Source organism: Sturnus vulgaris, chromosome 3 (genome assembly GCF_052056855.1).
Source record: "Sturnus vulgaris isolate bStuVul1 chromosome 3, bStuVul1.hap1, whole genome shotgun sequence".
Classification (NCBI taxonomy): domain Eukaryota; kingdom Metazoa; phylum Chordata; class Aves; order Passeriformes; family Sturnidae; genus Sturnus; species Sturnus vulgaris.
Window position 1 is genome coordinate 97358429 of NC_142245.1, and position 14236 is coordinate 97372664.

At 36.3% G+C, this 14236-nt stretch overlaps 1 long non-coding RNA gene across 1 annotated transcript in view; it reads right to left on the reverse strand.

Annotated features, from left to right (window-relative positions):
• The window catches only part of LOC148224496 (uncharacterized), a 47260-nt gene that overhangs the window by 21309 nt on the left and 11715 nt on the right, over positions 1–14236 (reverse strand). The gene's annotated exons all lie outside the window — the stretch shown is intronic.

Here is a 14236-nt window from a genome sequence, read left to right on the forward strand (position 1 = left end):
GATCAGAAACAAAGATGAGAAGAAAATAAACATTTCTTTTTTGTTGTGCACTGTTATAGCAATCACCACCCCATCAACCCAATGGTATGAACACATAACACCAATATAGTCCTTTAATACTTCCTTTTTGGAAAATGTTTCTAAACTATAATAATATATTGAATTTGATAAATACAATTACTACCAGCATTTAATTGATTCTTGATTACAATCAATTAGATTTCTGAAACAATCAAGTAACCTGCAATTTAAAGTAATTTATTCATTAGCACACCCCTACTAGACAATTACACAAATGCATTATTTATGTAATTAGATACAAATACAATTCATTATTCCACTTTTTATTCTATTGTTGCAAAGCTTCACGTGCAGAATCTTACTTTATAACTCTCCTTGCTTTCTATTGACGCGGAGATTGCACTTATTTTATTTACCCAATTTCAATTTAGAAATCAAAACCAGAAAGAGATTCAATCCCTACAAAAACAGTATTAAAACTCATTCATTTGTCATATGGGTGAAAAGTAAAGGTAACAAAATATTTTCTAGGGAAAAACTTCTTATTTGAGTTGGAAAAAGCAGCTGTAAATTTTTAAAGGTTTCAAAAATGGAAATTATAATTTCTATGTGCTAAGGCTCTATTTGAGAATTTGAGGGTGAGCATGAAAGAGGAGTTAGTAAAATATTACTGTGATTAGAGCTGCTTCCAAAAGTAAAACCAACTAATGGCACATATTTACTCTATTATGGCATAAAAAACAGTTCAGAATTTGACAGTCATAACCATGAATTAAGGATCTGATTTTCAGATGTTCCAGTTCTCTACATATTTTACAATTACACTTATGGCTACGATTGTCTAAGCTTGCCAAGAAAATGTAATAAAATCCACAAACCAAGCTCCACACCAAAATAATGTAATAATGTAATAAAATCCACACCAAAATACCACAGCCACACCTGTTTAGATCAAAGAAGAAAGGACAGATTTGTGAGAACTGAAAGGGGTATCTCTGGCCTGAGATACAGAAGTGAAGAGAAAGGTGTACTAGAAGCTCACTGAGCAAGGCATGGTGGCCTGTCTGCTAACTGATGAGAGTACTGCAATAATTCCAGAAAGAAAATAAATTATATAGAGAAATGTAAAGACTTTTCCCCTGCAGAAGACTTAATAAAAAAAGTCTGCCAGACCTATTGCCACGAGGCTCTGAAACAATGGCTATTAAGACCTCCCTTCTGATCCTTCATGTGGGGTGACTGCCACAGAATTTAAACCCCAAGATTCTGGAAACAGTGACCAAATGAAAAACCGAAGTAACAAAAGTCTGCAAATTCCTATGCTTAAGTTTCAGCAACTCTCATTTTTCAAATTTACTTTCACTTACTTCATACAAATGCTTTTAATATTTATCATTACAATGATCATTAATAAATGCTTGTCATACACACACTGGCATAAAAAGAAATATATATTAGAAGAGTGAAGAGTTAGCATCTAACTGTTGCTGGTTTAACTTTTCTTTATGAAAGCTATGTAATAAAGCTCCCAGGGTTAATGGAGAAAAAATTATTTTTTTGGTAGACCTCCCAGGCAAACCCCTTCTCTGATCTTCCATAGCCCTGGTGCATTCCTCAAGTGAGCTCACTAAGCTTCCACTCTCATTTGCTGAGTGGAAATGACTGAACAGAAAGATAAGATATTCAATAATTGCTCATGCTTGCACTCCTTGAAATTTAGATACTGGGAATGGCAGGGAGTGTCAGGAAATAAGTGATTGTTGCTCCATCCAGTTAAAGATGTAACATCCTTATTGGTTACCCCAGATGCCATCACAAATGATTCTTTCTAATTTTTAAGACAATCATGATGCTAAATCTTCACTCATTCCTTCAAGCCTTGATGAATAATCTAGAACTTTGGTTTTCTTGTTTTGTTACACAAGTGAGTCAATCACAGTCAAAAGCAGACACTTGGAGAAAAAATGCAGCAGAATTCAAGATAAAGAGAATAAATTAATGATCAATCAATTATCATCATAGTTCCTTCATCAGCCTTGGTGCTAAAAGATATGCCTATACTTAGTCTGACGGTCAACCATGAAAAGTATCAGGGCAAAGAGAATCCCAACAGCTGTGTGTTTGTTTTGTTTTGTTTGTTTTTTTATTACAATAACAGATGTGAAATGGATAAGCTACTTTAAAACAAATCCTGAAATGAAAAAGAACAGGCCAGCTACACACAGCAGAATCTGTCCATATATTACACCTCTCACACACTGAAACTCCAAATCAATTGAGGTCAGAAAGGCAATCAAGAAAACCCTCAGGCACAAAAGAAGCTTTTGGAGAATCAGCTGACTATGTTATAAAGCAACCACTACAAAAACCCCAAACAAATATATTTAAATGATCACACATTCATCTTTGAGCCTTCTGCATTGTATTTGACTGAAATGGACAGATGTTATATTGGGTTTATGTTTTTTATGTGTCCAGCTTTTTTGATTGATTTGTCTCCACACTCTTGCCTCATGCTTATTTCTCTATGATTTCTCCATGGTTAGTAAAGCAAAGGAAGAAAACTATCTATCTCATTGCAACCTTGATTTAATTCTGATGTTTAGACTGAGTAGGAATTTCTATGCCCCACTGTGGTTCAGTTACACAGCTCCAATGAAATCAAAATACATTAGTCTAGCCCACAGCCCAAAGTTATTCCTCATTGCATCTGGTCTCACTTACAAAACACTTCAAACTTCATCTGCAAAGAAGCAAGGCTGCCTTCAAAGTCATTAAGTCTTAAAAATCAGAGGAAAGTTCTTCCAAGCGTGTTTATTTAATCCAAAACATTAACATGCTGACAGCTGTTGAGCTGCTTCATTTAGCTGTCACAACAGACCATGGAGCACCATAGTGAAATGGACACTTCTGTGTCTGACATCTGCCACTCTTCCATTAACTGCTGCTTCACCACAAACATTTTACCCAATAATTGATTTGGCGAGGTGTATGCAACAGAGTGTCTTTTTTTTTAATGCATTAAAACATCTGGGTTTTTGCACTGAAAGGTTCTGCCTAAAGTAATAAAGTCCAAATAGAAGATTTTTAAACTGCCAGTTTTTGGCTATGACACTAGAAGGATTCCCACAGAGAGGTAACATGCCTCATCTACTTAGGAAAGCATGCCTTCTGTAACAGGAATTGAAAAGCCTTGCTAAAAATATTAACATTGTAAGCTTTAATAGAAATGAAAATTCTTAGGAAAGCTTCATCTCTACAGGGCTGCTCTTAAATCCAAAGTATCTGCAACTCAGTGGGAAACACAAGTCATATGAAAGCAATTCGTAATGTTCCACAGCAGAGGCAGAATAGAGTAGCCTTAATATCCAGGGGGAAAAAATCACCACAGTAGACAACTTCCCAAAAATTAATCCTAAGAAACACAAAGTTGTCAGGACTCTTCTAAGAGTCTGTAGTGCTTGAGAATCGACAATTCTCAAACACTGAAAGTCAGGAATTCTCCTACTATCAAAAAAACCCTAATGTCTGGGTTTGGAATTGACTGAAGTTAATACAAAAAGTCTCCATGAACCAAACTTGCCAAAATTGCAAGGTAAGCCACGAAATGCCACTGACATACCCAGAAGTAATACCTGTAAAACCGTAAGACTGCACAGGAAGAAACAGCCTTTGATTTTCACCTGGAGATGACAAAAGAATGGTTCTGTGTACTTTCTCAGCTCTATAGAAAGCATATTTGTATCTCCAGATTTAGCTGAGTATCTGAAACTAAAGCATTGCCTTTTAAAGACTGAAATAACATAGGTTGAAGGAATACATTCAAAATATAAGTTCTCTGTTATTTGCTATCTGTCTTATCCAATGGACACATGTGAAGTATCACTTTTAGCTTTATCCAAATGCCTGTCATTGATCTCCAAGATAACAACCTTCTTTGGAAACAAACTAAATAGAGAAAACTTACACTCTGCACCTTTACACATTTTACAGAACTGATTAAATCCAAAATGAAATTAAAAAGAATGAAAAGCTTTCTTTCACAAGACAGCAAAATATACTGGGCTGGCAGTGCCTTTGGAGGGTATCCCTCAAACACTGCTATACACCAAGGATGTAGCACCTGATTAGGCTACTGGAATCACATCCTTTGGGAGTTTGCAATCAGCTCAGATGGTAATTCCAAAATAGGAACTCTGAAGAAGCTGATTTACTATGGATGGGAAGAAAAAAGGATGAGGAAACAATAACAATGAAGATTGGGATTGCTGACTTGTACATCCCATACATGACAGCTTTTCTGGCTCATTTTAGAGATGTTCTACGTGCCACTGGACCTAAACAATCTCATCTGCCTTCAAAGTCAGATCTGCTCTGGGCAGGTTAAGCTAGATGATCTCTAGAGCTCTCTTCTGGGGAGCATATAGTAACAGGTACCAAAGATTGAGGCCTCCAAACAGGAAAGTAGTTCTAGTTACAATACTTAAGTCTTATCAAAGTGCTGCTTTGTCTATAGTCAGGTGCCATTTAAAACAATTTATGAGAAATAGGCATAGCAATACTGGGAGCAATGCATATAGGCAGGTGGGACTACTATTTGATTACAAACAACTTCCCCTTAAGAATATTTTCATCCCTTTTTAGTAGGCTGAGATCATTACCTAAATTTCCTCTACGAATAAGTACTTTCACAGGGTAATTCATCAGCATCCTAAAATAGGTAGGATGACTTGCTCTGTCCAGCTGACCTTTCCTCTATGATGACAACAAGGAAAAGAAAACTACTTCAGACCAAAAGTCTGGATAAGAGACAGACCAAACTCAATGACAGAAATCCCATAAGTTACTGACCAGGGAGGAAGCAGTGATTACTCACCAGAATAATGGTCTCCATCCCTCTCCTTTACACAGCTCTGAAGGTGGCAGAGAAATATAATCCCACCCAAGAACTATAAGCAGCCATTATTTAGAGGTAGAAGGAAGAAACATGGCTGCTGTGGGTTTAACTTGTAAAGTGTTAACTGTGAGTACATTACAAAGCCAAACTATTCAGAGCTACAACATGCACATCTTCCTTATCTGCCCTGAAAATAATTTTCAGGGTTAAATTCACCAAAGATACTGATAGAGGCAACTCCAAGTGCACCGTTAATATCTCCTCAGACTATTAGTTCTTGTTTTACCTGATTTCAGTTTTCCTCTGAAGAATTACATCAGAGATATGCTAGGTCCACTATGTTTATCAATTATATTACCACTGAACTGTTTTATCTCCACAATTTAATGGAAAACTGAATTACAGTGGCTTAGAATGGACTTTGAAGCTTCAGGAAAAAAACAAATTAGTTAGTTTTGTTTCTTAATTAACTTTTGTGCTTTTAAAAAAACAACAAAGGCAGTGTAGGTGGTGCAAAAATCTCTGCATCTACCAACATAAATGAAGACCCTCTTATTTCGCTTTACTACAGGCTTAATACAGCATTACTGCCACACAGGGACAGATCTAGCTCCAAAGTAAAAGCAGTATGCTAGGCTGCCTGATGCTAAAAAGACATTTTAACTTTCCTAGCCCCACCCTGCCCACCAATCCAGGCCCATTTAAATGAAAAAAAAAACAACCACTATTTCAAATGCATTGATGAAAACTATTCGACAGTCATCAATGAAATAATTTGAGGTTTATACTGGCACATATCAGAGTAGAAACTGCTCCACTGTTTTTCAAAGATCAACAGAGCTGGAGTTCTGCATTCACACATTTTCAAGGCTCTTCTTAGTGTGGAGATTTTAATCAGCTGCACAGCTCAGCAAGCTGGCATAAGTTCTTGTTATACTGCCACGGGCTAAATTCAAAATCCTAGCTCAACACTGATGGTAAACTACAATTAGTACTGTTACTACACTGAAAAAAAAAAATCATGAAATCCATCATTTTCATGACCACATAAAATTTTACCAGGAAAATGTTCAACTTTTCTGACTTCTGTTCACCTCTGCTAATTCCCTTCTTTGGATTTCATATGAACTGCTATATTTTATAAAAGGAAAAAGAGCCACCAGAAAAACAAATTTGTGTAAAATTTTACATTGGGACAAAACTTACAATTTATGATTCCTCTACACATTCATGGAAATATCAAACAAAATATACAGACTATCATTCCAGACAACAAATAATGTTCATCTAATTAAATATTTTGTTCTGGACATGACCTAGCATCAATCATTCAGTGAACAACAGATGAAATCTCTACCTTATAAATATATATTTTAGTTGTTTGTGTCTGGACATAGAAAAAGAATTTATCCAGTACAAATGTTCCCAGTATTTCTACAAAAAAAGTAATAAACTTCCGGTCCCTGTTTTAATATGCTCCTGCAATGAGTTACATTACTAAGATAAATATATTACAAGAAATTAAATCACAGCAGTAGAATATTTTATCATATTTTTCTAAATTTGCTTCAGATTACCTCGAGTACTCTCTAAATTTCTGGTAATTTATCAAATAATAATCATCACAACAGTGAAGCCAAAGTATTTTTAAAAATAAAAGAGTTTGCACAGTAAAAGCCCTTTAAGTGTTGTTTGAGTGTCTTGTAGTAATTAAAGTACAGTTCCTTATCACATAATCAACTTGTAGGTCTAAATATGTTCTTTTATGCCTGGAAGTTCACCTCCAAGATCATACATGAACATTTAGATGATAATAGGCTAATTATACATAATTTTAAGTAAAAGTCTTCTATATCCTTCTTCACTGGTACAGTCAGATCTTCTTTTCCAAATTCTTCTTGAAAATACACACAGGTAGAGTTCAGTATATCTCATTATGTGTTTGGAGCAGAAGAAAAAGGGAAATTAATCAGTTTGCAACTAACAGTAACTTATGAATATCTTTCATACTGTGATGTGTTTGAGCTAATAATGGAAGAATGCCTAAAAGGGATATAAGGAGAGGTCATTCAATGTTGCAATACACAGAGGAGCAGTGACCACTCTGTTCTGTGTCTACCTGCAGCTGTGAGCCATCAGATAGGAATATCAATATCTTGCCCATAGTTCTGAGCTGTATTTGAAAGAAGAGACATTTACATTTGTGCTCCAGTAAAGGCAGTGAAGGAGATGTTTGATATGATGATACCTGTTGGTATAAAGCAAGGAGAGCTGAAAAATAAGTCTGAGGTATATCTGTGATGAGGAGGGTGCCAAAGGACACAAAAGTCACTACAACAAATCACTTGAACAGCTATAGAGAACAGCACCCAGACATAAAGATTAACCCAACAACTCAGAGGGAAGAAGCTGGTTGCTACTATTATGTGAAAGCCAGGCAATGTTACAACCAGAAGCCATGAGTTTAAGAGCAATACTCTACCCTACAGAAAGTTGGGACTGTACCCTATGGACATACCTGACCTTTCATTCTTGAAATCAGGCATTAATGCCATTTCCAATGCACAAAAAAAGTAAAATAGAGTTGATGGAATGAGAGAGAACTAATAACTAAGGACAAAAATTCTGCCTATTTCCATGTAAAAGGACAGAAGTGTTGTAAGAGATTAGCCTTGCTAGATCATGACTTCCTCATTGACCTCAAACACAGGAAAGGAGCTTACCAACTAGGTCAGATCACTAAAGAAGAGCAGAAAAGAATGGCACAAACAGCTGGAGCACAAGCAAAGAGGTCAAGACACAGAACATGACAATAAGAAACAAAGGAACCCTATGATCACAGCAGAGCAGAGATCAGGTCAGGCAAACTTCTGAAGCCGATCTGCCAATAGCCTGCCCTTAAAGTGAGTGCTCCAAAACACCGAAGAACTTGCAATATCTAAACATGAAGTAGAACAGTATATTTCTTTTTTTTATAGGAAAGATTCAGACTGGTCAAATAAGATAGATACAAAAAATCTTTGAAAATTAAGTCCCTTTTTCCCTACCACATCTTTACATTTTTCCTCTTCAGTCTTGTTTTAATCCAGCAGCCACTTTGCCCTTCCTAGATGTATGAATACTCCAGCCTCCTTCTGACCCCTGTGCCTTATCACCTGCCTGTCTCCTAAGCTTCTCTCTCCTCATTTGACCTGTTTCAAAATCAAGATGCCACAATATACCTTCAAGAAACATATCCCTTCTAAGCATGTTCTTAGGAAATGACCAATATCCTTCTGCAGAAATTTCCGTATAATTCCAAGTTCAAGCAACCAGAAGAATTATGCAAGCTCTTAAACACAAAGTATCTAGGCAGTAAGCTGTGAACAAATAAATCAGGTTCTGCAACTAGAAAGACTACATTAGCCAACAACTTAGAGAGAATGCAGAGAAGATGGAGAGAGAGCCAGAGAGCTCTGCTTGCATTAGTCTATATGAACGAGATCTATTGGTGTCAAGCTGAATTAACAGCAACAACAGTCAGAGCTCAAATGAGAACACAGATAATTAATTACATTTTTCAAATTTAATTGGCTTGACAAGTATGAGTGAAGATATATAAAAAAATAGTTGAACTGACATGAGGACTGATAGCAACTCTGTGATGTCTCATGTCCACGCTTAGAACAACGAGAAAGATGAGCTGAGAAACCACAGACAAGTCAAACTGAACCTCATATTCAGGAAGATTTCTGGATGAAGCAATTGTGTTCAGCTATATCATAACACAGACATAAGTGACAATCAATATGAATTTGTTAAGAACAAACTGACAAAACAATCCAATTTCTTCCTGTGTTGTGGCTAAAAGGCCTTTTTAGAAGGGGTGATTGTCATTCATCTTGACTTCAGTAAGTTACAATGAAATCTGAAAACAGAAATTAGATAACTGTACCACAGAGGACCAATGTTTCACTGTCAAATAGAAAGATGCATTGTATGTGCTTCAGAGGTCTGTCCAGGGTCTAGTCTTTTTTCAGCATTTCTCTTAATCTAGATAAGAAAACATTTCTGACTATAATAGGGATTGCAAATATGTTGGAGGACATATGTTGGTGAAAGAGCCAACCAGGTTTTAACAAACTGAAGAAACAGTGCTTATTCAAGATAAGATAAAAATAAGCTAGTTAGTAAAAGTTCTGTTAGTAACTAAAAGAAATGGGGGTTATTTCTGATCTCTGAATCATAATCATAGCACAGTGCACAACGATTTTAGATACTGAAGGAAATGCACAAACAGGAGATATTCAAAAGAAGATCAACAGGAACTATCAGAGGTAGAAAACCTAAGGCACAAAACAGAAAAAACCAAGAAGGAAAGAATCTGTTCTCCATACCATTGATGGACAGAACAAGCAATAATGGGCTCAAATACCAACCAGAAAGATCCAGCATAGATTTTAGGAAAATCACTCAATTGAGACTAATAATGAAACACTGGAATAGATTGTCAAGGGTAGCTATGGGTTTTCCATCACTGATGATCTACAAAATAGAACTGATCAGGAAAATCTGATTCTACATGGGGCACAAGGGTGGCGTCTCCAAGTCTCTTCCAAGGCAGATTTCCAAAACAATAAGCAACTGTCTCCTCTCTTAAGGACATCCTATCAAATATCTAAATTTCCTTTGTATAAACAAAATTTGTTTTACAACAGACACTGATGCAACATTTCTTGTTCTAAACTAGTTTATGGATGTGGTAGTCCCAAACGTGTAAACACTGGTGGTCTCTATGAAAGTGAAAGCAGGGAAACCCCCCCTTACCCTAAAAAATGAACAAAGCAGGAGACACATTTTAGTTTTGATCTTTTAGCAGAACTGAGTTTATCCCCCATCCATTTTTCCTTTTATGGAATATGTTTTCTAGTAAGGGTTTGGTTCTAACTGTTAAGTGTGAATCTCCAACATGATTCAAAGTTTCCAGCTGTAAAATGGGATCATTAATAGACTTCACCCCAGAATTTTCTCGGATTATGACCTGTTGCTATAGAAGTCAACTTTCAGAGCAAAACTGGAAGGAAGAAGTATTATATCATTAATCACATCACTAACACAGCCCTAATAAGCTGAGGTTTATAACCTCTGGATGCTGATGGAGTCAGATAGACCTGCTCTAAACAATGTTTTAATCAACTTTTGCTGAAGGCCGTGGTAGTGTAGCCTATAAATATATAGGTGCTTTATTCACTTTACAAGTGAAAACACAAAATAAGAACTGAACAGACGCAATAGAAAAACTGCTAACTTCAGTCCTTGAAATGCATCAAAGCCAAAGGAATTTGGAGGCAGTGATGAGATGCTCCAGCAAAGCTCCCTTACTTCATTAAAATAGTTGTGAAATAATTTCCAAGTATCAGGGAGACACAGTACCATTCCTTGTTAAGATTCAAAACTTCTGTCACAGAGAATTTGTGATATATATCCAATTAAATGTGTGGTATATATAGTGTAAATGTATACATATATACATGTATATATATATATACGTGGAAGTTCAGTACACCATTCTGCATTGTGGCACCCATGCTGAATACATCACAAGCAAACAATAGCATGGCAATTCAAAATAATGCAAGATAATAATAGAAAGGAAGATGGAAAATGAATTACAGAGAAGATATGACAGGTGAAGTCTCCAGACAGAGATTCTTAAAACAATTGCACTCATTTATTCACCCACCACCAAAAGCATCTGCTGAAGAGCAGAAGAATCCTAAGGTAAAAGAATTGCTATTGCTTATAATTGCTTATGTTGCTTATAATGCATCAGACTAGAACATGCCCTGTCACAAACACACACTTATTCTCATAGTGGTTTTCCCTCCCATGAATGATCTGAGTAGCAAGCCTCTTTCTGAAAACCACATCATTAGACACCAATTTTTTTGCCTTATATTTTGCTGATGACAACTGATTTTTTTTTTATAATTTTCTATTTTGATTTAAAAAAGAGGACAACTGGATTTTTTTCTTCTAATAGCCTAAGTAATATATAAAATTATTATTATTATTATTATTATAAAATCTCTTGTCAAAGGCAAAACTATATAATCTTTTGTCAAAGTCACTGTTATGAAATCACTTATTCAACTTATTTAAATAGGGAAGTGACTATAGCATGTCTTTAGACACCAAAAGCTTTTCATTCACAGTAACTGTTGGCTTCAGTGAATGTTATGTATTATTGACAATCCTGAAACATATTCAGATACAGTTTCACTGCAGTGAGGGTGTCAGGAGGATGAAGCCAGGTATGGTGTTAAGCTGTAGGACAAGAGGCAATGAGCAGAAAGTGATGCACAGGAAGTTTCACCTGAATACAATGAAGAAATTCTTTACTCTGGGCGACTGAGCACTGGAACAGATTGCCCAGAGAGGTTGTGGAGCTCCTCCCTCACTGGAAAAACTCAAGAATCATATGGTTGCAATCCTATGCCATGTGCTCTAAGATGACCCTGCTTGAGCAGGGAGGTTGAACAGATGAGCCACTGTGGTCCCTTCCAATGTCACCAATTCAACTTAAAAAACCAAACCAAACCAAACCAAACCAAACCAAACCAAACCAAACCAAAACCCAACCAACCAAACAAAAAAACCTCATCCAACAGGTTATGTCTTCATACTGCAAATTATCCTTAGACAGTAATCTGGAAATCAGTCTTTGATACAGACATGTTAGGAATAACATAGATATGTGATTTTAGAGTGTTTTATAAACAGTTAATAAATAACCTGGAAACTATTTCTCCTAGTCATTTTTCAAAGTGAAATTGACAAATAACTGCTACCAGAATGGCAATGAAATAATAATATACATTAGAAAAAGTCCAGCTCTTTCCCACAGTTATATAAATATGGCACAATTGAAAATGGGAAAAAAATTACCTCTTGAGATAAAGTGTAAACCTAAAACCACAAGCAACAAGAGGAACAAGTCTACAAATGGTGCTGTATGATGCCTTTTTGATCAAGCAGTGTAGCCCAAAGTGTTGAGCAATTCCAAAAGTGTAACTATACAGCTTTTACACATTAACTTTTTTCATTAAGCATGCTTATTTACAGAACTCAAGATTTTCTTTTAAATCCCTATCTCCTATTTGAATCTATTTTTTTACTTAAATGCTGTTAATTGAAATTGCTAACACTGCTCTTGAGGTCTTCTTTGAGCTTCCCTCTGAGGCCAAGGAATAGGTTTCTTGAAGTTCAGTTAGTTTACTAACTGAACACAGAACAGAAGTAGCCTCAGCTCCTCACTCATCCTATGCCTGGTGAAAAACAGGGCCATGAGGGAAAGATATTATTTACCTACATTTGGGTAACAGGAAGGAAGCTAGCTTCCAAATTTCCCCATATTTCCTCCTGGCTGCCTTTAGGGTCAGAAGGAAGAAGCAAACTAAAGGTGTCAAGTGATGTAGCTCTAACTCCCAAGCACTCAAGGAGAATTTTATTAGGCTGAATATGCTCTCTCCAGGCCTCACAGCAATATTAAACTATCTAACAGCAGAAGGAGTCTAACTATTCAACTTACTTTGTATTCAGTGTATGGTCTCTTAATTATTTCCAATTACTGCACTTCCTTTCCTGGAAACAGATCGTGCTTGCCTGTGCTTGGCACCTATTAACAGTGGCCTCAGCCATGGAAGCATAGTGGCTACATTTCTGTGCATCTGTCTGTGGATGCAAGACTTGATTGCATTGAAACCATGCTTGACTTGCCCAAAACTCACAGTTTCACTCTACTGAATGAAAAAACCTGGCTCATTTTTCCAAATAACAAAGAATTACCTTCTCTTTTTTTTTTTTTCCCAACAGCCTGATGGAGCTCCTCTCAAAAAGAGGTGGATCTTTTGAGTTTGTTAATCTGTTTTTTTACATCTAGCCAGAAAATCTTATTTGCTCAGGACAGAGACATCTAAGTGCATTTTTGAGATGTTATTTACACATTCATCATTCTCCTAGAACAGCCATTCCTAATCTGCATGTTAAAACTTAGCTGTGGAGTAAGCCAAGCAACTTAAACCAACACAACATCCAAAGAATATTGGTTCAGTGTTCAAACTACTGTCTGTAACTTTACTCAACATTACATATGAGATGTGATTAGGAGATGTGATATTATGCTTGTATTATTTAAATCATATTTATGTCTAGCTACAATTTTTTTCTCTTTCTTATCTGCATGCATTTGAATGAGCTTTTGAGTGTATTGTGCTGCTCTGGTTAGTAAAGTAAGTTTGTTTATTCCATTTAGAAGATAACCTGAATGATGCCTGAAAGTGGGTATTAGAGAGACCTGGGATATAAAATAGTCTCCCTCTTATTTTGTTCATTTTCTCTTTGATAAAATCAGTCATATTCCAGTCAATGTCTGCTTGGGACTTCTAGAGAAACCTTTACTTTTATGTATGGATATGACAAACTTAAGCTTGTTCTTATAAAGAACACAATTTTTTTTCTAAGCAAAAGATTCCTACATGATTTTAACAACAGATAATGGGTTTACAGAATCATAGAATTATTAAGGTTGGAAGAAGACCTTTAGGATGGCCAAGTTCAGTCTCACAGGCCTGTAATTCCCCAGATCCTCCTCCTGTCTTCTTGTAGCTGGGCATCACATTTGCTACCTTCCAGGCCTCTGGGACCTCTCCAGTTAACCAAGGCTGATGATAAATGATGGTAAGTGGCCCAGTGAGCACTTCTGCACCTCCCTCTGTACCCTTGGCTGGATCCCATCCAGCCCCATAGTCTTGAGATTATCAAAGTGAAGTAGCAGGTCACTGACCATTTCCCCCTGCATTATCCTGGGGGCTTCATTCTGCACCCCAGTATCTTATGATGAGCACTTCAGATATGTATCTTCCTATGAAAAGGTGTAGTCTTTAGCAAAATGTACTGCTTGCTAAGAGATCTGAATGTAGTAAAGAAAAATTGTGAATGACAACCAGTGCCTTGCTTTCCTGTTTAAAACAGATGCTTCAATTAAGCAACTCAGATTCTCCTCAGAATTTTTTCTGTACTCTTTACACTGCACCTTCAACATTTAATAATGTTCATAATCAACATGATTATTCAGATCTCCAGCAAGATCTCAGAAAGATTCTTAACTTACACATTTTAGTTTCATACTTTGTCTTGGGTATTTAATATTTCTTTGAACACAGTAGTCTTAATTTACCTGTGCTGGCAGTTTAAGTGGGGTAGAGCTTTATTTCCAATGTTTGGCCAAGGGCTTCTATATTCCAAAAGATGGTAAGATATTCTTTCTTTCCTCCATTT